The sequence below is a fragment of the Pteronotus mesoamericanus genome, unplaced genomic scaffold (assembly GCF_021234165.1).
Source record: "Pteronotus mesoamericanus isolate MK-2021 breed Mesoamerican mustached bat unplaced genomic scaffold, CSHL_Meso_final contig_24, whole genome shotgun sequence".
In the NCBI taxonomy this organism is placed as follows: Eukaryota; Metazoa; Chordata; class Mammalia; order Chiroptera; family Mormoopidae; genus Pteronotus; species Pteronotus mesoamericanus.
The window spans coordinates 5,558,607-5,585,372 of NW_026555100.1; the positions used below are offsets into that span (position 1 = coordinate 5,558,607).

Sequence of the window (26,766 nt, forward strand, 5' to 3'; positions counted from 1 at the left end):
CCCTTTCTCCCTCCCTTTCACTCCCTCTGAAAATAAATTAATACTGTCTTTAAAAAAAGAAGGTGGTCTAGTTTAATTTCATTCTTTTACACACATCAGCCCAATTTTTCCAACACTACATATTTACTATTTTTAAGAAGATTTTATTTATTTTTAGAAAGTGGAAGGGAGGGAGAAAGAGGGAGAGAAACCTCAATGTGCTAGAGCTACATTGATCAACTGCCTCCTGAACACCTGCAACTGGGGACCCAGCCTGCAACCCAGGTAAGTGCCATGATTGAGAATTGAACCGGTGACCGTTGGGTTTACAGGCCAGTGCTCAATCCACTGAGCCACACCAGCCAGGGCCCAACACCATTTACTGAATAAACAGTTTTAACCCCATTGTATCTTCTTGCCTCCTTTGTCAAATATTAATTGACCATACAGATGTGGGTTTATTCCTGGGCTCTCTATTCTGTTCCATTGATCTATAAGTCTGTTTTTATGCCAGTACCATGCTGTCTTGATTACTATGGCATTGTAGTATAGTTTGATATCAGGAAGTGTGAACCTCCAACTTTGCTCTTTTTTCTCAAGAAATGCTGTGGCTATTTGGGGTCTTTTGTGGTTCCATATATTTTGGGAATATTTATTCTAGTTTTGTGAAATACTCCATTGATATCTTGGTAGGAATTGCATTGAACCTATAGATTTCTTTGAGCAGTATGGACATTTCAATGATATTAATTCTTTCTGTCCACAGACATGGTATATGCTTCCACTTATTTGTATCTTCTTCAATTCTTTTTTCAGTGTCTTACAATTTTCTGAGTACAGGTCTTATCCATCTTTGGTTAAATTTACTCCTATGTATACATATTTTGATGTAATTGTAAATGAGATTGTTTTCTCAGTTTCCCTTTTTTTCATAATAAACTTTTTTTATTTTTTAATATATATTTTATCACTTATGCTATTAACAGTTGTCCCATTTTTTTTCTCTCCTTTTTCCCCTCTGCCCTGCACTTCCCCTCCCACCAGCATCCCCCAGCCCCCATACTTCATGTCCATGGGTCGTACATAAAAGTTCTTTGGCTTCTCCATTTCCTATACTATTCTTAACCTCCCCCTGCCTGTTTTGTACCTACTATTTATGCTTCTTATTCCCTGTATCTTTTCCCCCATTCTTCCCCTCTTCCTCCCCTCTGATCTCCATTTCTACGATTCTGTTCCTATTGTAATTGTTTGCTTAGCTGTTTTTTTGTTTTTTGGGTTTTTTTAGGTTCAGTTGTTGATAGTTGTGAGTTTGTTGTCATTTTACTCTTCATAGTTTTTGATCTTCTTTTTCTTAGATAGGTCCTTTAGCATTTCATATAATATGGGCTTGGTGATGATGAACTCCTTTAACCTCATCTGGGAAGCACTTTGTTTCCCCTTCCATTCTAAATGATAGCTTTGCTGGACAGAGTAATCTTGGAGGAATGTCCTTGACTTTCATGATTTTGAATACTTTTTTCCAGCCCCTTCTTGCCTGTAAGGTTTCTTTTGAGAAATCAGCTGATAGTCTTATCGGAACTCTTTGTAGGTATCTGTCTCCTTTCATCTTGCTGCTTTTAAGATTTCTCTCCTTATCTTTACTCTTGGGTAATGTAATTATGATGTGCCTTAGTGTGTGCTTCCTAGGTCTAACTTCTTTGGGACTCTCTGAGCTTCCTGGATCTCCTGGAAGTCTATTTCCTTGGCCAGATTGGGGAAGTTCTCCTTCATTATTTTTTTCAAATAAGTTTTCAATTTCTTGCTCTTCTCTTCTCCTTCGGGCACCCCTATGATTCACATGTTGGAATGTTTAAAGTTGTCCCAGAGTTCCTAAGCTTCTCCTCATTTTTTTGAATTCTTGTTTCTTCATTCTGTTCTGGTCGAACATTTACTTCCTTCTGCTCCAAATTGTTGATTTGAGCCCCAGTTTCCTTCCCTTGACATTGGTTCCCTGTATATTTTTCTTTATTTCACTTTGCATAGCCTTCACGTTTTCCTCCATTTTGCTACCATACTCAACCATTTCTGTGAGGTTCCTGATTATCAGTGTTTTGAACTCTGCATCTGATAGGTTGGCTGTCTCTTCATCACTTAGGTTTTTTTAGGAGTTTTGACCTGTTCTTTCATTTGGGCCATATTTCTTTGTCTCGGTGCACCTGTTATGTTGTAAGGGGTGGAGCATTAGGTATTCACCAGGGTGGGGCAACTCACGTCTCTGCATTGTGATGCTGTGTGTGGGGGAGGGGTCAGAGAGGGAAAAATGCCATTGCTCAGCTCTCAGCCAGCTTTCAGTCACTTCCCCTGCTACCCAGAAGCCAACCAGGCCCTTCTGGTGCTGATTCCCAGGTGGGTGGATTTGTGTATGTTCTAGGACACTGTGAGTCTCTCCACCAAACTCTCCTGTGGGGCTAGGCATTTGTCTCAGCACTGCAAACCCCACAGGTTTTTACAGCCAGAGGCTTTGAGGCTTTCTTTTCCCCATGCTGGAACTCTGGGTTGCGTGGTCTGTCTCACTCCCCAGTTGTTCCTTACAGTTTATCTGCATGCAAATGAGGGACCATCAGCCACCAGCTCACCTGCCTGGTCCTCCAGCCGCTGCCTTGCTGCATGTCCTCTCCACCCTGGCTGCCTATCTCCACCCCTCATGCCAGTCTGGATGGATATTTCTTCTTTAGCTCCTTGGTTGTTGGACTTCCATATGGGTCAATTTTATGGCAGCTCTGGTTGTTTTTTGTTTTTAAATTTGTTGTTATCCTCCTTTTGGTTGTGCGAGGATGCAAAATATATCTACCTATGCCTCCATCTTGGCCGAAAGTCTGCCATTCTGTGAATTCTCCTGCATTTTCCTTAATGACTACAAATGTGCTGCAAATATTGATTTTGGGATAACAAATTTTACTTAGTATGGAATACAGAAATAATGAGGATTTTCTCTGTAGGTTATGTGTGTATTGGCTTTTATTTTTCATTTTGTTTAATTTTATAAAAATAAAATAATTTTGAAAATACTCTATAGCCTGCTCTTTTCACCTAACATGCAAATTACTTAGTCATTCAACAAGTGTTTATGGCACGCCCACTATGTATTTACATAGTGTACTGGACTCTGGAGATATAACAGCAAGCGAGATAGTTGAAGTCTCTGCAGTAGGGAGCTTATATTCTAATGGGGATGGTAGACAATAAGTAATGTCTGGGATTGATAAATACAAGAAACAAATGAAGCAGAGTAAGGAGATACACAGAGTGGCAGGTGGTAATTTTATATGAGTTCAGTAAAGGAACAGGCTATGCAAAGAGCTGGAGAATGGGCGTTCAATGGAGAGAGATTAACGAGTGAAAAATCATAAAGGTAGGAATATACCTGAAATTTTTAAAAACTGATGGGCAGAGAGAAGTAAAGATGAAAATTTTGAGGACTTCTAGTCAAGATGGAGGCTTAGGTAAATATGCTTTACCTTCTTGCCACAACCACAGAAAGAATTACAACTAAACCTCAAAACAAATAATACCCAGAACTGTCAGGAAATTGAGCTGTATGGAAGTCTGACAACCAAGGATTGAAAGAAGCCACATTCATCCAGATGGGAGCCTTTTTTACAATAGGCCACGCTACTGAGACAGGGAGTCAAAGTAGCTCTACCTAATACACAGAAACAAATACAGAGAGGCTGACAAAGTGAGGAGAGAAAATAATATGGCACAAATGAAAGAACAGAACAAAACCCCAGAAAAAGAACTAAACAAAATGGAGTTAACCAACTTATCAGATGCAGAGTTCAAAACACTGGCAATCAGGATGCTCAAAGAACTCATTGAGTATGGCAACAAAATGAAAAAGACCCAGGAAGAAATTAATGTTACACTAAGTAAAATAAAGAAAAATCTACAGGGAACCAACAGTGGAGGGGTTGAAGCCAGGATTCAAATCAATCATTTGGAACATAAGGAATAAATAAGCATTCAACTAGAACAGCAAGAAGAAAAAAGAATTCAAAACAATGAGGATAGTATAGGGTGCACAACTCCAAACGTACCAACATCCGAATCATATGGATGCTAGAAGGAGAAGAGCAAGAAAATGAAAACTTATATGAAAAAATAATGAAAGAAAACTTCCCTAATTTGGTGAAGGAAATAGACATGCAAGTCCAGGAAGCCAGAGAGTCCCAAACAAGTTGAATCCAAAGAGGACCACACCAAGACACATCATAATTAACAAACTAAAGTTTAAAGATAAAGGTAGACTCTTAAAAGCAGCAAGAGAAAAGAAGAGAGTTACTTACAAAGGAGTTCCCAAAAGACTATTAGCTGATTTCTCAAAAGAAAACTTACAGGCAAGAAGGGGCTGGAAAGAAGTATTCAAAGTCATGAAAAGGAAGGAACTACATCCAAGATTATTCTATTCAGCAAAACTTTCTTTTAGGATGGAAGGGCAGATAAAGTGCTTCCCAGGCAAGGTGAAGCTAAAGGAGTTCATCATCACCAAGCCATTATTACATGAAATGTTAAAGGAACTTATTTAAGGAAAAGAAGGTGAATACTATGAACATTAAAGTGGCAACGCATTCACAACTATCAACAACTGAACCAAACAAACAAACAAAGCCAATAACCATAACAGGAACAGAATCATAGATATGGAGATCACATGGAGGGTTATCAGATTGGAGGGGTAAGGGGGAGAATGGGGGAATAGGTGCAGGGATTTAGTATAATTGGTACATAGAAAATAGACAGGGGGATGTTAAAAATAGTATAGGAGATGTAGAAGCCAAAGAACCTATATGCACGACCCATGGCCATGAACTGAGGGGGTGATTCCTGGAGGGAATGGGGTACCGGCTAAAGGGGAGCAAAAGGGGAAAAATTGGGACAACTGTAGTAGCATAATCAATAAAATATATTTTTTAAAACAGATGAAACTTTTGAGAGAAGTAGAGGCTAGGTCCTGAGATTTAAGATTTGGAATCTAGATTTTATTCAGAATGTAATGGGAAGACATTGGAGTGTTTTCTGTGGAATAATGACATTGATTTGTTTTGAAAATAATAGCCTGGTTGTTGTGTGAGAAAGTGATTGCAGCAAAGCAAGGAGACCAGATAGAAAACTATTGTAGTCTTGTAGGCAATATCCTAGGTCACTTTGGTAGGATGGTAGCCGTGGAGGTGGTGAGAAGGGACATGATTTGAGAGTAGCACCAGTAAGATTTGCTGATGGATTAGTGAAGTGTTAGAGAATGAGTGGAGTCAATAATGTCTTCAATTTGAGCCTGAACAAATGAGTGAACGGTAGTACTATTTACTAAGATAGAGAAGAGTATGGAGAGGCTGATTGGGGTATGTATGCTGAGAATCAAGATTTTTTTTTTCTTTTGGACATGTTAGATTTGAGATACCTAATAGACAACCAAGTGGGAAGTGGGAATGTTCAGTAGTAAGTTGAATATACAAGTCTGGATCTCAGGGGAAGCTAAATAAAAAATACAGTGATTATTTCTTCATGTCAATAAATATTCATCTAGAAATTTTTTTCATGGTTAATTACTGTTCCGTTGTATTGGTATGTGCTGTGCTTTGTGATGAATAACTTCGTAAATTCTTTTTTAAACTACTTTCTCTAGGGTTTTTACAATGCAGTTCTGACATTAACCAGAGCTAGCTCAAATTTCACAAGTTAAGGTCATAGTTTCCTCCAAGACTGCCTGTTCTTCAGACACCAACCATAGGTACGGGAGTCTTGGAGCCACCTGCATTTCTGATCAACTAGCTAAAATTCAAGAATTCTCCAGACCACCTCAGGTATGATAATTTGCTAGAACAAGTCACAGAACTCTGGTAAGTGCTACACCTAAGATTATAGCTTTGACCTGGCTGAGGTGGCTCAGTGGATTGAGTGCCAGTCTGAGAACCAAAGGGTTGCTGGTTTGATTCCCAGTCAGGGCACGTGCCTGGGTTGCAGGCCAGATCCCCAGTAGGGGGTGTGTGAGAGGCAACCACACATTCATGTTTCTCTCCCTCTCTTTTTCCTTCCCTTCCCTCTCTCTAAAGATAAATGAATACAATCTGAAAAGAAAAAGATAACAATTTTGCCCTGGCCCGGTAGCTCAGTTGGGAGAGTGTCATCTGGATATGCCAGGGTTGCAGGTTCCATGCCTGGTCAGGGCACATACAAGAATCAACCAATGAACGCATCGGTAAGTGGAACAACAAATCAATGTTTCTCTCTCTCTTTAAAATAAAGGAGAAAAAAGATTACAGTTTTATTATAGCAAAAGATTACAAATCTGAACCAGCAAAAGGGAGAGATGCAAAGTCCTGTGCCTCTAGGAGAGTCTGGAAAGTAAAGCCTCTGTGTCCTCAGGCTGTGTCACCCTCCCAGCACATCATTGTCTTACTAAACAGAGAAGACCACTGATTCAGTATTCAGAGTTTTCATTGGGGCTTCATTCCGTAGACATGATTGATTCAATTATTGGCCACACAATTGAACTCAGTCTCCAGCCTTTCTGGACTCCACAGAGGGCAGGCTGGTACCGTGGCTTAAAGTCGCAACACTCTAATGATATGGTTGGTCTTTCCACCAAAACCAGCTGCCATCTTCAAAGTATGTTGGGGCTCACCAGTTCCCATCCAGTTTTCCTGGATACTGCCTCATCAGTTTTCCTTATTATTAGTATCTTAGAGTACATACATTTATTGCAGTTAATGAGTTACCTGGTTAGTAGAAACTCAGTGTGGCTGGAAGAGCCCACTGTGCATAACAAAGACATATCACATGGGAAATTTCAAAAGTTTAGAGGCTTCCTTCTGAGGAACCATGGTCAAAGATGAATCAAATTCTTACGGTACAACAGTGTTAAAACCCAATTCAGATACTACTTTCTCTGGAAAGTCTTTCTGGACTTTCCAAGGGACTTCATTCGTTTCTCTGTTATAGTTATGCTTTCTCCCTTATTAGACAGTGGACACTATGAAGGTCTCATGATTTTAGTCATCTTTGCATTTCTAATATTAGCATTATGTCTGGCTTACAGTAGATTCTCAGTAAGTATTTAATGAATTAAAATATTTAAGATATAATCCAGGAGTAGGTGGGAAATTTAGTGTAGAATTCTCTTATTAGAGTATTTTAAAATCAAACAATTAATAGTCTCACTTCATTCCTTCTTGCTCCATTCATTCATGGAGCAAATAAGCTCTTTAATGGAGCTTATTTTTATATTTTTTAATGTGGACATCAAATTTACAAAAGAAATTGAAAGGAATTTTGCTTTTTAAAATAATTCATCAACAATCCTTTGAATAACAACCTTTTCTAATACATTAAAAATATACCAAATTTCTGCTTACACATTTTGTAGGGATTACTTTATTAAATATATAATCATGTTAGCATTATCATGCTTAACCTCTCTGAACCTCAGGATCTTTATGGTTTTTTCTTCTGATTCTAAGGGTGAATATGTTCTAGTGCCCTCTTGTTTTTCCTGTCTTTGCACAGGAAAAGGTGAGTATTTAATAAAAATGTAATAATAGTTCCTAAACCATTCTCTTTGTGTTAAAAAAATTGAAAATATTTTTTATCATGATCTGGGCTAGTTCCTATAAAACAATATTTCCCTGGGATATCTCTTTATGGAGTAGTAGATACACTGTTATATACATGTGTTTTATTTTTCCTTTGTTATCTACTTTTTCCTTTTGTGTGTGATTTTTAAAAAATGTACTACTGATTTTTATTGTTTCCATCTTTTTTCATATACTTTAAAACAAGTTTATTTTAGTTTTAAAAGAGATTTTATTTATTTATTTTTAGAGAGAGGAGAAGGGAGGGGGAAGGAGAGAAACATCAATATGTGAGAGAAGCATTGATCAGTTGCCTCTTGCACATGCCCCAGCTGGGGACTTGGCCCACAACCCAGGCTTGTGCCCTGACCAGGAGTTGAACTGGTGACCTTTCACTCTGCCGGACAGCACTCAACCAACTGAGCCATGATGGCCGGAATTAAAACAGGTTTATTTTGTAGAACAATTTTATTTTTGGAAAAAATTTGAGGTGATAGTACAGATTTCCCATGTACTCCCTCACCCAGTTTTCCTTATTATTAGTATCTTAGAGTATATTCATTTATTGCAGTTAATGAACCAATATTGGTACGTTATTAACTAAAGTTCAGATTTCCTCAGCTTTTACTTAATGTCCTTTTTGTTCTAGGATTCCATCCAGGATGCCATATTACATTTACTTGTCATACTTTCCTGTGTTCCTCTTGGCTGTGACAATTTCTCAGATTTGCCTTGTTTATGATGACCTTGACAGCTTTGAGGAATACTGGTCAAGTAAACTATTTATAGGATGCTCCTCTATTGGAATTTATCTGATGTTTTTCTCATAATTAAACTGTGGTTATGAGTTTTGGAGTGGAAAAATCACAGAAATCGAGTGTCATTCTCATCACATCATATCAAGGGTACATATTGTCAATATGATTTATCTTTGTTGATAATGACCTTGATCACCTGGCTGAGTTTGTCCACTAAAATTGCTCTTTCCCTATCCCTCTTCCATTCTATATGTATTCTTTGGAAGGAATTCTTTATTCCCAGCCCACATTTAAGGTATGGGATTTATGGTCCCCATGCTTGAGTAAAGTATCTGTATAAATTATTTGGAATTATTCTGCAAGTGATATTTGTTTATTTTCCCCATTTATATATTTAATATTTTCTTCATATCAGTATGAACTGATGGATATTTATATTTTGGGTTATATACACCAATATTACTTTTTTTCTTCATTTTGACCTCGGGAGTTCCTTTTATTGTCTCCTGTGTTCTTTGACATACCTCTATTAATTTTTTATTTTTATTTTGGTTTTTTTTAGTTAGCATTTCTTTAGTTTCTGACATTAGAATATGCTCCATATATCTCATATATTTCTTGTCCCAGTTCTAGAATCAGCCATTTTTCTAAGGAACCTTCATTCCTTTTATTGAAGAATGGTATTAGAAACTAAGATTTTGTCTCTGGGTGTACTTGTTACAACCAGGTTATCATTGATTCAAAGAACTTTTTGACAGAGCAAGTAAATATATCTGTATTTACATCCATATATCTATATCTATCTATAAATATTTCCAGATGTAACCATCTTTATCTTTATTAATCTAAAACAAGTTCATATTCTAACTCTAAGTCATTACCACATGAATCACTTTAGCCTTTCTCTCTGTTCACCTGTGACCCCCCCATTCCAAAAGTGAGAAACCTTCCATCATCTGCCATTCATTTAGTTACTTGTTCAATTCCTGTATACATGCGTAGTGATTTCAGAATTGTTAACCTGTACACCTGTGGGAAATGGGTTTATTAGCTAGAGTAAAGTGCTAATGTACAGTTCCTTGTGCCTTTAGTCTTACAGACTCCAGTCATTTCCAAAGTTACTTAGGTCAGTACCTTTATCTCCTACTCCCTTCAGTGAGGTTATTTCATACATTTATATATTTTTATTATAGAAAATTTCAAACATATTCAAAGTAAGTAGAAGGGTATAATAAATCCACATGAACCCATCACCAGCTTCATGAATTTTTAAATACACAGTCAATTGTATTTCATTTATACTCCCCCACTATTCTCTACACTGGTCAACCCATGATAATCTTGAAATAAATCCCTTACTATTTCATCTGTAAGTACTCCCCAAATGAGATTTACCATAATTTAACCAGTCCCCTTGTTTGACAGACATTTAGTTTTTATGTATTACAAACAGTGTAGCTAGAAATTTCCTGGTATATTTATCTTTAATTTTGAGAAATTGAGTTGTTGAAACAAAGGGTATAAGCATTTAAAATTGAGAAATACTGCCAAATTTATTTAATGCCTACCAAGAGTGAATGAAAATTTACGCCTGTACACACTGTCACCATAACTAGCTTTTAAATATTTGGCAATCTGATATGAAAAATGATATGTATTTTTCTTTTGTATTTCTTTTTAAAAAAGATTTTTTTTTTTTTAACTTTTAGAGAAAGGGAAAGGGAGAGAGAAAGAGGGAGAGAAACACCAGTGTGTGAGAGATACTTTGGTTGCCTCGTGCACACCCCCACCAGGGTACCTGGCCTGCAACCCAGGCATGTGCCCTGACCAGCAACCAAACTGGTGACCTTTCACTTCATAGGCCGCCCCTTAGTCCACTGAGCCACACCAGTAGGGCATCTTTGCATTTTTTAAAATTATGAACGAGATAGACATTTTTCCTGTCTTTATTGTTCATCTATTTTTTTCTTTTTGTGAATTGCACACTTAAATTTTTTTTCATTTAAGAAAAGAAAGTATATTGGCACAAAAAGCCAGTTTCTGCTCTGGCCTGGTAGCTCAGTTGGTTGGAGCATCCTCCTGATAAACTAAAGTTGCGTTTGATTCCTGGACAGGGCACATGCAAGAAGCAACCAATGAATGCATAAATAAGTGGAACAACAAATTGATGTTTCTCTCTCTCTCTCTCTCTCTCTCCCTCCTTCCCCCCCTCCCTCTACTACTACTACTACTACTACTACTACTACTACTACTACTACTACTACGCTGTCATGATGACCCCCTCCTCCTCCAAGTTTAAATCACTAACCCAGGTGTGGTGTTTAAACCTACTTAATGAAGGTAAATACTGGCTCATTTTCCCCCCTTTCCTTCTGTCCCCTTTTAACCGACAATCGATTCATTAGCTCTGTTTTCTATGTTCTCAGATTGTTTATCAAACAGATGGATTTCAGTCAGCTTCTGAGTGAGTACTCTAGGGAAAGATGTCCAAAAAGTAACAGGAAGGATTCCTACAGATATGTGGGGGAATGTTTGTAATTATTTAGCAAATGGTGTGCCCAGCAAGTATCACTTCAGCCTGCTTTGTTCATCTGTTCTATATTTTCAGCCAAATACTAGACATACACTCTGACTTTTGCTGCTGTGCCATTTTGGTGGCATTTTCAACCTTATTTTTGTCAAAGTGACTTATCTGTGTTCATCCACTTTGTACATATGTATAATCAGTGGTACTGCTGGCTTATTATTTTCTTTTTTAATTAGATCTTTTAAAAAAATCATCACCCAAGGCTATGTTTATTGATTTTAGAGAGAGGGGAAGAGGGTTGGCGGGGTGACGGGGGAGAGAAACATTGATCATTTGCCTCCTGTACGTGCCCTGACCAGGGATTGAACCTGCAACCTTTTGGTGTATGGGACAGTGCTCCAGCCAACTGAACCACCTGGCCAGGACACTGTTGTCTTCTTGGTTAGGGAAACAGTGATTGTGTTCTGTCCTGAATTAAATGACAATGTCAGAGAGTAGAATGCCCCAACAGCCTGATTTTCTTTGCTTATGTATTTTTTAAAAATTATTCACAATCTTATATGCACAGAAATTGTTTGCCAAGCATTTGAAGCCATCTAGTTTTACCAGGTGGCAGCTGCTTTGTTGTTTATAGGGACCTAATTTAAATCACAGACATGAAGCAGAGTGTTCTTGTTTTATAAACAGGAAAACTGATTTTAAATAACAGCTATACTGAAATATAATTTACAAACCATATAATTCACTCATTAAAGTGTACAATTCAATGGTTATTAATATATTCACAGAGTGAACATTCATCACCGCATCAATTTTAGAACATTTCTGTCACCTCCAAAAGAAATGCTGTACTTATTAGCCGTTACTTTCCATTTTCTTTACACCTCCTCCCAGCCCTAGGCAACCACTAATCTACTTTCTGTCTCTATAGTTTGCCTATTCTGGACATGTTGTATAAGTTGATCATATAAAATCATATAATAGGTAGTCTTTTGTGACCAGCTTCTTTCACTTAACATAATGTTTTCAAGGTTCATAAATGTTGTAGCATGTATTATACCTCATTCTTATTGTGGTTGAATAATATTCCATGGTATGAATAACCGTATTTTATTTATCAGTTTTGAATTTCCATTTTTTGGCTATTATGAACAATATTGGTACGGACATTTGTCTGTTAAGTTTTTGAGTGAACATAAGTTTTATTTTCTCTTAGGCACATATCTAGTAGAATTGCTGGGTCATACGGTCACTCTGTTTAATCTCTTGACCATCTGCCAGACTGTTTTCAAAAGTGGCTGCACTATTTTATGTTTACAGCAGTAGTATAGGAGGGTTCAGATTTCTCCACATTCATGTCAAAGCTTGTTATTATTATTATTTTTTAATATTTTATTGATTATGCTATTATAGTAGTAGTAGTAGTAGTCGTCCCATTTTTTCTCCCCTTTATTCCCCTCCACCTTGCACTACACCTCCCACCAGCATTCCCCACCCCCCGTAGTTCCTGTCCATGGGTCGTACATAGAAGTTCTTTGGCTTTTCCATTTCCTATATTATTCTTAACCTCACCCTACCTATTTTGTACCTACTATTTATGCTTCTTATTCCCTTCCCTGTGTCTTTTCCCCCATTCTCCTCCCTCTCCTTCCTCTCCCCGCTCTGATCTCCATTTCTACGATTCTGTTCCTGTCGTAGTTGTTTGCTTAGTTTTTTGTTTTTTTTTTAAGTTCAGTTGTTGATAGTTGTGAGTTTGTTGTCATTTTACTGTCCATAGTTTTGGTCGTGATTTTTTTCTTCGATAAGTCCCTTTAACATTTCATATAATAAGGGCTTGGTGATGATGAACTCCTTTAACTTGACCTCATCTGGGAAGCACTTTGTCTCCCCTTCCATTCTAAATGACAGCTTTACTGGACAAAGTAATCTTGGATGTAGGTTCCTGTCTTTCATGACTTTGAATACTCCTTTCCAGTCCCTTCCTGCCTGCAAGGTTTCTTTTGAGAAATCAGCTGATAATCTTATGGGAACTCCTTTGTAGGTATCTGTCTCTCTTCCTCTCACTGCTTTTAAGATTCTCTCCTTATCTTTAATCTTGGGTAATGTAATTATGATGTGCCTTAGTGTCTGCTTCCTTGGGTCCAAGTTCTCTGGGACTCTGAGCTTCCTGGATCTCCTGGAAGTCTATTTCCTTGGCCAGATTGGGGAAGTTCTCCTTCATTATTTTTTCAAATAAGTTTTCAATTTCTTGCTCTTTTCTCCTTCTGGCACCCCTATGATTCACATGTTGGAATGTTTAAAGTTGTCCCAGAGGTTCCTAAGCTTCTCCTCATTTTTTTGAATTCTTATTTCTTCGTTCTGTTCTGGTTGAATGTTTATCTCTTCCTTCTGCTCCAAATTGTTGATTTGAGTCCTGGTTTCCTTCCCTTCACTGTTGGTTCCCTGTATATTTTTCTTTATTTCACTTTGCATGGAGTGAAAAAGCCTTCACTTTTTCCTCCATTTTGCTACCATACTCAACCATTTCTGTGAGGTTCCTGATTATCAGTGTTTTGAACTCTGCATCTGATAGGTTGGCTATGTGTTCATTGTTTAGTTCTATTTTTGAAGTTTTGATCTGTTCTTTCATTTGGGCCATATTTCTTTGTCTTAGCGTGCCTCTTACATTGGAAGGTGTTGAGTCTTAGGTATTCGTCAGGGCGGGACAACCCAGGTTGCAGCGTTGTGACGCTATATGTGGGGGAGGAGTCTAAGAGGGAACACTGTTGCTTGCTCGGCCCTTGGCTGGCTCTCAGTCAACTTCCCCCACTAACCACCAGCCAATTTGGCCCTTCTGGTGCTGTTTCCTAGGTGGGTTGGGTTTGTATACATTCTAGGACCCCGTTGGTCTCTCCAATGGACTCTCCTGTGAGTCCGGGAGTTTCCCCTGCTGCAGCATCCCCCACAGATTTTTACAGCCGGAAGTTCTGAGGCTTTCTTTCCTGTGTGGAACCCTTGGTAGTGTGGTCTGTCTTGTTCCCCAACTATTTCTCCCGGTTTATCTGCATGCAAATGTGGGACTGCCTGGTCCTCCGGCCCCTTGCCACGCATCCTCTCCACCCTGCCCAGCTGCCTGACTTGACCCCTCCTATTGGTATGGATGAATGTTTCTTCTTTAACTCTTTGGTTGTCGGACTTCTATACAGTTTGATTTTCTGGCAGTTCTGGTATTTTTTTGTTTTTAAATTTTTTTGTTGTCCTTTTGGTTGTGCGAAGAGGCAAAGTGTATTTACCTACTCCTCCATCTTGGCCAGAAGTGCCAACACTTGTTATTATGTCTTTTTGATTATAGACATATTAATAGATGTGAACAGGTATCGTGGTTTTGATTTTCATTGCATTGTTTTAATTTAACCTGTTTTTATTATTATTGTGTGGGAAGAAGAAATTTTTCTCTACTTTTCTAGATTCTTACATAAGAATCAACACAAGATTGATTAATAAGAGAAAATAAGCAAATTTAATTGCATATGTACATCTGGAACATCTGGAAACCCCACATACATGAGAGGTTCAGAGACAAAGCTACAAGAAAATGAGATATATATGATATTCCGAGCTTAAGGACAAAGTAAGGTGACTGAGGCTTCAAAGGATGCCATTATTCTTAGGATGATAAGAAGAACAGATGTTCAGTAATTAGATTTTGCCCCATCTTATAGACAGACCATAGAAAGCTATTTCTAATGATAATCCTTCTTATAAGCAAGGCCTCCAATTTAAATTTTTTAGGGAGAGGTATACTTATCTCTTGGGCCTTCAGAGTCTTTATTGTCTTCAGCTCAAAATAATTCAATGCCAAAGTAGCACATCTTAGGAAAGCCTGTTCCAAACCTTTTCATTATTAATAGACTTCCTTAGAACAGTTTTAGATATACAGAAAAACCGAGTGACTAGTAGAGTTTCTATACCCCACAACAGTTTCCCATATTATTAACATTTTATATTAGTATGGTATATTTGTTGCAATTAAGGAACCATATTGATATGTTATTATTAGCTAAAATCCTTAGTTTATTCAGTTTTTACCTAATGTCTTTTTTTCTGTTCTAAGTTTCCATCTAAAATTCCACATTGAGCACTGGCTGGTGTGGCTCAGTGGATTGAGGTGCAGGCCTGTGAACCAAAGGGTCGCTGGTTTGATTCCCAGTCAGTGCACATACCTGGGTTGCGGGCCAGATTCCCAGTAGGAGGTACGTGAGTGGCAACCACACATTAATGTTACTCTCCCTTCTGTCTTCTCCCTTCCATCCCCTCTAAAAATAAATAAATAAAATCTTTAAAAAAAGAAATAAATAAAAATCCACATTACTTGTCATGTCTCCTTAGGCTCCTCTTAGCTCTAAGTTTCTCATACTTTACTTGTTTTTGATGACTTTGACAGGTTTTGAGAAGTACTGGTCAAATATTTTGTTGGATATATCTCTATTGGAATTTGTATGATACTTTTCTCATGATTGAAATAGGGTTATCAGTCTTGGGAAGGAAGATCACAGAGATACAGAGCCATTATCATCACATCATGTCAAGGATATATATCATCAACATGATTTATCATCGTTCATATTGGCTTTGTTCACCTGTCTGAGACACTAGTTGTTAGATTTCTCTAATGTAAAGTGACCTTTCCTGTTTCTTGTCATACTCTGTTGTTGAGCAGCTTTTCATGTGGTTATTATCCATCTGTATGTCTTTGGAGAAATGTCTGTTAAGATCTTTTCTTTAATTGGGGTTTTTAGAAATACTTATTTTAAAATTGGGTTGTTTTTATTATTTGTTGTAAGAGTTCTTTATATATTCTAAATACAAGTCCTTTACTGGATATATAATTTGCAAATATTTCCTCCCATTATTTTGGTTGTTTTACTGTTTTCTTGATGGTGTCCATTAAAGCATAAAAGTTTTGATTTTGATGAAGTAAAATTTATTTTTCCTTTTGCTGCTTGTGTCATATGTAAGACTTTGCCTAATCCAAAGTCATGAGGATAGTTTAGCTCTTTCATTTAGATTTTACTTTGCAGTTTGGCTCCTGCCTTTACTACCAATATCAGCATTATCATTATCATTTCAGAAATAAAAACCAGTAATAATGGTTTTGCTTTGGGGTTACTCCAAGAGGGAGTCACCTTTGTTTTTCCTAGATAAATTCTGTTTGTCTTTTAAGCAAAATGTTCTTTTATTAAATTGAACATTCTGCTGAATCATATGCCACTTGCTAATGGGGACTAATAATGAAAGATTGTGGGATTGGACCAAGTAGGACTTTTCAGCCTGTGTTCTTTCATCCCCGCCTTCCCATTTCTCTTGATTGCTTTATTCAAGTCTTCCTGCTAGTATTATATATATATATTTAAAGTATATTTTATTGATTATGCTATTACAGTTGCCCATTTGGCTTCTCCATTTCCTATACTATTCTTAACACCCTCCCTGCCGGCCTATCTATTTGTACCTACCAGTTATGCTTCTTGTTCCCTATACCTTTTCCCCCATTTTCTCCCCTCCTCCTCGCCACTGATAACCCTCCATATGATCTTCATTTCTGTGATTCTGTTCCTGTTCTAGTTGTTTCCTTAGTTGTTTTTTTTTCAGGTTCAGTTGTTGATAGCTGTGATTTTGTTGTCATTTTACTGCTCATAGTTTTAATCTTCTTTTTCTTAAATAAGTCCCTTTAACATTTCATGTAATAAGGGCTTGGTGGTGATGAACTCCTTTAGCTTTACTTTATCTGGGAAGCACTTTATCTGCCCTTCCATTCTAAAGGAAAGCTTTGCTGGATAGAATAATCTTGGATACAGGTCCTTGCTTTTCATGACTTTGAATACTTCTTTCCATCCCCTACCTGCCTGTAAGCTTTCTTTTGAGAAATCAGCGAATAGTGTTATGGGAACTCCTTTGTAGGTAACAGTCTCCTTTTCTCTTGCTGCTTGTAATATTCTCTCCTTATCTTTAATCTTGGATAATTTAATTGTGATGTGTCTTGGTGTGCTCTAATTTTGGTCCAACTTATTTGGGACTCTAGGCTTCCTGGACTTCCTGGAAGTCTATTTCCTTAGCCATTGGGGAAGTTTTCTTTCATTATTTTTTCAAATAAGTTTTCAGTTTCTTGCTCTTTTTCTCCTCCTCTGTCACCCCTATGATTTGGATGTTGGGTTGTTTAAAGTTGTCCTAAAAGTTCCTAATCCTCTCTTCCTTTTTTTGAATTATTTCTTTACTTTGTTCTGGTTGAATGTTTATTTCTTCCTTTTGTTCCAAATCGTTGGTTTGTTTCCCAGTTTCCTTCCCTTTACTCTTGGTTCCCTGTATCTTTTTCTTTATTTCACTTTGTATAGCTTCACATTTTCCCTTATTTTGTGTTTGTACTCAATCATTTCTGTGAGCATCCTGATTACCAGTGTTTTGAACTCTGCATCTGATAGGTTGCCTATCTCTTCATCACTTAGGTCTTTTTTTGGAGTTTTGATCTGTTCTTTCATTTGTACCATATCTCTTTGTCTTGGTGCACCTGTTACATGGTAAGGAGCCAAGCCTTAGGTATTCACTGGGGCAGAGCAACCCACTTCACTGGCTTGTGGTGCTATATGTGGGGGAGGAACCAGAGAGGGAACAGTGCCACTTGCTTGGCTCTTGCCACACTTTCAAGAGACTGGCAGTTTCTCTTGTCACTTCAAGCCCCGCAGGTTTTATAGCCAAAGATTTTGAGGCTTTATTTTGCCCATGCTGGGACCCTGGGTTGCATGGTCTGTCTTGCTCCTCAGTTATTCTTCCCAGTTTATCTGCATGTGAATGTGGGACTGCCCAGTTGCCAGCCACTGCCTAACCTGCACTGTCCACTAGCTGCCACCTTGCTGTGTGTCCTCTCTTCCCCAGCTGTCCATCTCTACCCCTCCTACCAGTCTGGATGAATGTTTCTTCTTTTTTATTTTTTCCTTTTTCCTTTTTTATTATTTTTTAAAATTTATAAATCATGTTTATTCTATTACAGTTGTCTCGATTTTTATCCCTTTACCCCCCTCACCCATCCCACCCCCACCACCCACTCCCAGTCAGTTCCCACTCTGTTGTCCATGTCCGCGGGTCATTCATACATGTTCTTTGTCTAGTCCCTTCCCCTTCTTTCCCATTGTCCTCTTTCCCCATCCCCTCTGCTCACTTTCAGTCTGCTCCATGTTTCCATGCCAGTGGTTTAGTTTGTTCGTTAGTTTATTTTGTTGAATAGAGTCCACTTATAGGTGAGATCATATGGCATTTGTCTTTCATCAGCTGGTTTATTTCACTTAGTTTAATATTCTCCAGTTCCATCCATGTTGTCGCAAAAGGTAGGAGTTCCATCTCTCTCTCTCTCTTTCTTTCTTAAATGCAGATTGATTTTATAAATTTTTTTAAATGTCAAAGTTAATTATAAAATATTAAAAATTTTTAAACCATCATAAAATCTCAGCAATTAAACCAACATGACACCAGCACAGAAATAATCAAGTAGAACAATGAAATATAATGAGCATGCTAGAGACAAACGTATATATCTAACAATATAATATATGATTAAGTTGATATTTCAAATCAATGGGTAAAATAAGGCTTATTCAACAAATAAGGTGCATGGGCCACTATTACTTGAAATAAAACAAATACAGAGCCCTATTTCACACATTATACAACAAATATTCAAATGAGTTAAAAATCAATATGTAAAATCTAAGGAGTTTTAGGAGAAAATACAAAATAATATTTTTCTTACCCTGAAGTAAATTATTCAAACCCAGAAGCTATAAAGTAAAATATTGACAATATGACTATATTAAACATTTAACTATATAGTAATATACATAAAAAAAGCTAAAGTAAAAGAAATAGAATAGAAAACTATTTGCAACACATCTAAAACATGGTTAATAGGTTTTTTTTGTTTTTGTTTTTAGGGGAAAAAGTTCTACAAATCTTTAATCAATAAATGGATAAAGAATACCAAAAAGTCATTTAAAGCTTTTTTAAAAAAAATAATAGAAATAGTCAAATATACTAAAACAGGTTTAGTGTCAACAAATAGTAAAAGAACAATTAAAAATAACATTGTCACAATCAGAATAATGAGTATTAAAAATATTGGTAATATCAAGTATTGGCAACTCTGAAAGGAACTGGGTATTCATAGAAACTTTTTCTTCATCTTAAAGCAGTCCCTTTAGCATATTTTGCAGTGCTGGTTTGGTGGAGGTGTATTCTTGCGGCCTTCTTTTGTCTGGGAAACTCCTTATTTTGCCTTCCATTTTAATTGGGAGCCTTCCTGGGTAGAGCAGTCTTGGTTGCAGGCCGTTGCTTTTCATGACTTGGAATATTTCTTGCCATTCCTTTCTGGCTTGCAGTGTTTCTGTTGAGAAGTCAGCTGCTAGCCGTATTGGGGCTCCCTTATATGTTACTACCTCTTTCTCCTTTGCTTGCTTTAGGATTCTTTGTTTGTCTTTGCTATTTGGCATTTTAATGATGATGTGTCTTGGAGTGGGCCTCATTGGGTTCCTCCTGAATGGGACCCTCTGTGCTTCCTGGACTTGTGTGCCTTTTTCTCTCATCCAATGAGGGAAGTTTTCCATCATTGCTTTTTCAAACAGGTTCTCTATCCCTTCCTCATCCTCTTCTCCTTCTGGTATCCCTATTGTACGGATATTATTACGTTTCAGGTTGTCCTGCATTTCCCTCAATGCCTCTTCATTCTTTTTGAGTTTTTTCATTTTCTTGCTCTTTCTGGGAGTTTTTTTTTTTTACCTTGTCCTCCAGCTCGCTGATTTGGTCCTCACCTTCATCTAGCCTGCTCTTTGATTCTTTCTACTGTGTTCTTCAATTCAGAAGTTGTATTCTTCATTTCCTCTTGTCTCTTATTGATAGTTTCTATGTCCTTTTTCATGCTGATATAGTTTGCAGTAAGTGCCTCATAGTTTCCCTGTAGTTTTTGGTAATTCTCTCTGAGCTCACTGAGCTCATTGATCTTCCTTAGAACTGTTGTTTTGAACTCACTATCTGATAGTTTACTTGCCTCTATTTCATTTAGTTCTCTTTGTGGGGATTCCTCCTTTCCTTTCAATTGGGGGGTATTTCTTTCTCTTCCCATTATTTGTGAGACTCTTCTTTTCTGCTTTTGATTCTGAAATTGATCTGTCTTGATCTTGACTTTGTGGTGTGAACTTCTATGGTAGGAGACCGCTGTTCGTCCTTTGTGGATCTGCCTCTGATGATGTCAGCTGTTGACCCTGTCTAACCTTAGGCAATCTGTTTGAGACTTCCAGTAATCTACTGTTTGTGGCTGTCTCCTTCAGCTGTTAATCTAGTCACTGTGCACTCAGCAGGCTGCCTTAGCTCAGGGCAGGGCAGAGTCCCTCCTGGGCATGGGGTTATTGTGTTCTCTCTCGCTGCTGCCATAAGGCAGAGGAGTCTGCACTGGGATCCCGCTGGCTACTCTCTCCATTCTCTCCCCAAAGCCTCTGTCCCCAGTCTCTCCTCAAGTGTCTCCAGACCTCTCTGCGCCCCCTTTAGCCAGGGATCTACCATCTGTGGCTGCCACTCTGCACTCAGCAGGCAGCTTAGACAGCACATGGCGGGATGGAATCCCTCCTGGAGGCGGGGCTATTGGGGCCGCTGACACTGCTGCTGCTCAGGGGGAGTGGTCTCTGCCTGAGCAAGATGGCTGCTGCCACATGGGGGATGAGTCAGCACAGAGATCCCACCGGCTACTCTCTCAGTTCTCTTCAAAGCCTCTTTCCCCAGTCTCTCCTCAGGTGTCTCTAGCCCACTCTGCCATTGCCTTTGCCGGAGACCAGGGTAAGTGGCAATTAGATTGCGCTAAAGTCGATTCTTCTGTCTCCGAGGTTACAGGCTCCTCTTTCGCTATTGTTCTGTTGTTTGTTCCAGGTGATTTCTCCCCAATTTAGTTGTAATTCCAGGTTGGTCCTGAGAGGAGGTCAGTGTGACTTCCACTCACTTCTCTGTCATCTTGATTCTCTGAATGTTTCTTCTTTAACTGCTTGGTTGTTGGACTTCCATACAATTCAGTTTTCTGGCAGTTTTTTTTTTTAACTGGTTGTTTCCTTCTTCTGGTTGTGCAAGGAGGCAAAGTATATCCATCTATGCGCCCATCTTGGCCAGATGAAGGCATAGGTAGGTGCTTCCATTTATTTATATTTTTTATGTTATTTATATTTTTATTTATATTATTTATATTTCTTCAGAGACCTTTGTCTATTATGGTCAGTGGTGGGCTATGAGTGTGTAACATTGCCTGAAAAGTACTTGAAATAATATGACATATGAAGTAATATATTGAAGCACAGTTGTGTTAAAGTACTGTTGTAGTTAGTTATCCAACTTTAGGTTTCCTGGACATTTAAACATGACATCTTTATTTTATTTTTAAAAGATTTTATTTATTTATTTTTAGAGAGAAGGGAGGGGAGAGAGAAAGTGAGAAACATCAACGTGCGAGAGAAACATTGATCCATTCCTACTCACATGTTTCCAACCAGGAACCTGGCTCACATCTGAGGCATGTGTCTTGACCAGGAATCGAACCAGCGACCTTTTGGTTTGTGGATGGATGCCCAACCCACTGAGCGACACCAGTCAGGGTAACACATGGCATCTTTAGACTGAACATAAATGAATCAAGAGGCTTTCCTAAAGTGAAAAATCAGAAAGTTTTATTCAAGGGTCTTAGGATTTGTAAATCAAAAACACTACCAGGTATCTGACCCCTTAAATGTTCTGAAGAAAAAAAAGAAAGTTGATGGTTCTTATGATAAAAAATATATTCTTCAGAAGAGTAAGTCCTGCATTCTTAGTCTCTAGATTGGTCTAAGATGGTAATCTTTCAGCTGTCAGGTGTCTGGATAATAGATTTAGGTGATCTGGATACATGAACATTCTTCCCTAAGTTCTCCATAGGATTATCTGTAGGATTTATATGTATTTCCAGGTGTTGATGTGTGAATGAAAAAGGGACTACTGCCTAACAAGCTCAATGACTAAAAGTAATCACAAGGATATGATCATAAATTCCAAACTGGGCAGGTCATAATGGATAGTCAAGTCTAGCTTCCTTAGAAAAGACTAGTCTTTATACCTTAAATGAACCTTGTCCATTGTTTTCGTGCATCCAAGCTAACATACCCAGAGTATGTCAGTGACTACCTTTTCCAGACCTTTTTGAGTCATAACTGTTAGCAAAACAGCACCAGGTGTTAGACCTTGGTTCAGCAACTTCAGTACTTGAGTTATGGCTAAGAAAAAATTCAGATACAAGACTCAAACTGTAACATAAAGTTTATTTAGAGAGTCACAGAGGTAGAAGTAGTGAGCTGTAGAAGAAATGGGCTTACAAAATGAGTAACAGAGGCAAGAGAAGGGCCCATTGGCACTGAGGGGTTAGAGAGAGAGAGAGAGAGAGAGATGCACACCTTGAGAGATGAAAGAGGAAGGAAAGGTGCGGGTATGTGTGTGTGTGTGTGTGTGTGTGTGTGTGTGAGAGAGAGAGAGAGAGGGAGAAGGAGGGAGGGGGGGATAGGGAGGGACGGGGGGGGAAGAGAGAGAATATATGCATGTGAACAGTGTAGGGGTGTCCCTGTCTTAAGGGCTTTTATCTGGAGGTCTCGGGAGGATCCCAATAGAATGTTCATCAGCTTTTCCAGGTGTGCCCCCTTAGGGTTGTGATTTCCACTGATTGGTTGGCACCAGGGCAGAGGGGATCATTAGACAAGGCAGCTGGTCCTGATGTCAGCCATGGTGCTATTCCATCTAACTTTGCTGCTTTTCTGGGCCTGGAGCTGAAACACAGCTGAGGCCTAGATGTCATCTCCAGGGGTTAATATTTATGGTTGTGCAAGGGCTCATAGTTTTGCCTGTTGCTAGGCACCAGTGGCTCTCCACCCTCCTGAACCTTTTGTACCTGGTCTATGGTTTTTACTCTGCTAATGCCTATCTAACTACCTAGTACTTAACCACCTGCACCAGGACTCCTCATTGTTATCTTGTTGCCCCATACCAATTCTATTTACTGTAAATGTTAAATGTTAACTATCATGTACCCGCCAATGGAAAATAAGTATCTTTCCATTTTAGAGATTTCCCCACTTTGCTTTCTCCCACCTCTTTAATTTTAATTAATCTTAACTGCTGTTGGATTCATGTAGCCTTATGTTTTCTCCTTTGATTCTAAATATAAAAAATAAACTTGCAAAACTGACATTCTCTGGAGCATTTTCTCAGTCCTTCAAGATTTTGCCACCAGGCTGGTCCTCGTTGTTTTTCTTTTTTTTAAATTTGTTCTTGCTTTTTTAATCCTCACCCAAGGATATATCTACTGATTTTTAGAAAAAGGAAGATAAAGAGAGAGAAACATTGGTCAGTTACCTCCTGCACTCGCCCCAACTAGGATTGAACCCTCCCTAGGCATGTGCCCTGACTGGGGATTGAACCTGCAACCTCTTGGTATATGGGATGATGCTCCAACCAACTGAGCAACACAGCCAGAGCTCAGTTTTTTGTTTGTTTTTAGCTTAGATAAACTCTTATAACGTTTTTCTATAGGTTTGGACTTTTTTTGCTGACAGATGCATAACTGGAGAGTTAAAAAGTTTAAGTCCTCTGGCTAGCTAAAGCAAAATAAAATCTATTCCTCATGCTTTAGTCGATTTGGTCTGAACCAGTTTCATCAGGTTGACTATATAGATTCCATTTTAAGTCAGCTCAGCTATACAGACTTCATCTTATTTTCTTCATTCATACATTTCATCTAAAACCATATATATCACTCTCCCTCTTGACTTACCAGTCATGCCCACAAAAACTCCCCTAGAAGCAGTTTGGCAATTTGGCACTCACCTAGCACAAATCTTTGGTTATTCAACTTATTTTGGGTAGAGAGACTCAGTGCTTGATGCAGGGTTCCCAAGACAGAATCTGCTATCTAGCCTTAAAAAGGAATTAAGATATATTCGAAAATAACTTATGCAAGGAGGAATGTATATATGAGAGTTTTACATGAAGTATTTTCTGAGAGGCTTCCAAAAAGGTATTAGGGTGAGATTTCCCTCAGGATCACCTACCTTGGTTGCCTGAGATATGAAAAGTCATGTTACCTAGTTGCATTTGTAACCAGGGTTGAAGCTCGGTAATTCTGCCCCAGTACTTTAGTTTTATTTGATTAGTTCCACAATAAATATATAACCATCTCTTAATGTCTCAGAGAGCTTGACCTTGATATTTGCATATTATTTCTTTGCTCTTAGCATTGATCAGTAGAGATCCTGTGTTTCACACTTAACATCATCCCTACGCAGCACTAGACCTTAGTTAAGAATACTAATGTTAGAGACTGGGAGGAAGCAGAGCTTTGGAAAGATCCGGAAAGAGCATATACAGACCCATTCCCCAGAGCTATTCTCCATTCTCGGCATCAGTGTAGGACCCTGGCCTGCACATGTGGCAAGTGGAGAGGCTAAAGCTGGTGCCTGGTAACCCACAAGAACCAGGGTGTTTTCTTCTCAGGGGACTCCTACCTAGTGTGGCACAGTGGCTGGGAAGAGCTCTCCAACCTGCACCTGTGGATAGGTCAGTAGCCATCCCTGGATGAGCAGGGGGCCTTTATTGTGCTGGCTGTGCCCCTCAACACCCTGCTGGGGCAGCAGCCTGTGCAGTACTGAGAGGTACAGGGCATTGTGTCCATCCTCTTCATCAGCTACTTCTTGAGGGGCCTCACAGACCAGGAAGGCAGAGTGGAGTCAACATTTCATGATCTCCCAGGAGCCACCCTGGTTGTCATCAGGAAACTACCAGATGAAGGAGAAGAACGTAGATGCCACTAGGAAGAGCTGAGCTGGGACAGCTTCCACAATGGAGACTACTTCATCTTGGACCTGGGCCAGAATATCCTTGCCTGCTGTGGTGGAAAGTCCAACATCCTGGAGCACAACAAAGCGTGGGACCTGGCCTTGGCCATCTGGGATAGTGAGCAGCAGGCCAAGACCCAGGTGGAGAGTGTCATTGAGGGGGCGGAGCTTGCTGAGCTGATCCAGGTCCTGGGCCCCAGCTCTGAAGAAGGGCAGCCCTGAGGAAGACCTCACAGTTGATTAGACTAGTGCCCAGGCCATAGCTCTGTATAAGGTGTACTGTGCCACTGGGCAGATGAACCTGACCAAGGTGGTAGACTCTAGCCCTTTTGCTTTTGAGTTGCTGATAACCTGATGACTGCTTCGTGCTGCAGAATGGGCTCTGTGGCAAGATCTACATATGGAAGGGGCGTAAAGCTAATAAGGAGTGGCAGGCAGCCCTCCAAGTGGCTGAGGACTTCACCTCCTGTATGCCGTTTGGCTCAAACACTCAGGTAGAGATTCTGCCCTAGAACCATGAGAGTCCCATCTTCAAGCAATTCTTCAAGAACTGGAAATGAGAGGGGCCTCTCCCTGCATGTGCTCTACATGCGCTCCGCGCCCCGCTTGCTCTTCCTCCTGCTGCCTGGCTAGTCCCGAGGTGCCCCTGCAAATGTTCAATAAAGGAGACACGTGCTTCCTACACCCCTTCCAAAAAAGAATCCTATTGTTAGTAAAAAGAAAAGGAATATCTTCTTTCTTTAAAAAGTTCTTTTGGTCCTTCCTTGTTGCCAAAGTAATACTTTAGTATAGTATATTATTAAAATGTAAGAGCTTAGTTAGTTTGGGGCAGTGCCTACCTCTGTTAATAAATCTTAATTAAATCTTTAAAAAATCAACTCATATTTTTTTTCTCAACCTATAGAAATACAACAGACCTTCATATTTGGCAAGGATTCTCCTGATGAGTTTTTTTTCATCAGTATGCTTATAAAACAATTCATTTCAATAAAGCTGTTTTATTCACGTATTTGTAAGTAATACATAGAAGGGTATGTGTTGGTCCCCTGGGGCCTTTGTGCCCTGCCTATAAATGTAAGTTCTGGGCTGACAGATCACGTGTTTGGGGGCAGGCTCCTGCCTGCTGTTTGTCCTTAGTGATATAACTTGGTCTCTTCCCGGAGAGAGGGGTGGAGATCTTTCACTGTCTTCACCTTTGGGGTTGGGAACACTTGAGATCCCATGCATTTTAAAACTGATTCTTGAATCCAGCAGCTCAGTTTACACAATATTTTTCTTTAAGAGTGCATATTGTTTAAGAGAGTTGGGGGAATTTTGCCTGTTAAAATGATTTAAGTCTTGACAGTCTTGGAATTCTGAATGAAGTATTCAAATAATGACCTTACTTTAATTATTCGCCAAAGCACAATGCAAGTGTCTTTTAGTGCTCCCTTTGACTGTAGTGCAAAGGACTGTTTTTACTGCTGGCCCTCCTTTTGGAAGCAGCTGCCACCCTGCAAACCTTATTGTTACACTGCTGACCTTCGTCATCAGGAATGCCCCTGGAGGAAACAGCCTCCTAATTGTTTTTGTTAAGCCTCTATGAAGTTTGTGATATGTCCTTTCAAGTTACTTTTGGTTAGTTTCTTAAGTTTACTTTGTTTGCATATAATTGGGGCTCCACATTTTAGTTTTATCATGATTTGTCAGTGCTGAGTTCCTGGTAGGTGGTAAAAAGAATTGCTCGTTCCCCTTCATCCTGTTCTGTGGGAAACCTTTGTGGTTTAGATTTACAGTTTCCCATTGTTGCTAGCTGCAGTTGTCTCCTCCCTTCATACCCTTCCCGCCCCTCAACTCTAGCTTTTCCCTTGTCCCTCCCCATTCCTGTATCCGAGCCCCACAAATGCCCTTGTGATTGCTGGAGACTTTTTGCTGGAGGTTGAGTGCTTTTGGGTAAGTGTCTTTCTTGTGGTAAAACTGGGTAGAAGAGGAATGTGGGGAAA

At 39.0% G+C, this 26,766-nt stretch overlaps 1 protein-coding gene and 1 pseudogene across 10 annotated transcripts in view; both read left to right on the forward strand.

Annotated features, from left to right (window-relative positions):
- LOC129069723 (macrophage-capping protein-like) overlaps nt 1–25,365 on the forward strand; it is a 47,999-nt pseudogene extending 22,634 nt beyond the window's left edge.
- The window catches only part of USP54 (ubiquitin specific peptidase 54), a 141,932-nt gene that overhangs the window by 23,288 nt on the left and 91,878 nt on the right, over nt 1–26,766 (forward strand). Inside the window, exon 1 of one of the 10 annotated variants that reach the window (XM_054572585.1) lies at nt 10,794–10,808. The exons of 8 other annotated variants lie outside the window; for them this stretch is intronic. The gene's annotated coding sequence lies outside the window, so the exon portion shown is untranslated. Of the gene's footprint in view, nt 1–10,793; nt 10,809–26,667; nt 26,717–26,766 lie in introns of those variants that run through there. One more of the 10 variants, XM_054572587.1, reaches the window with a different exon arrangement.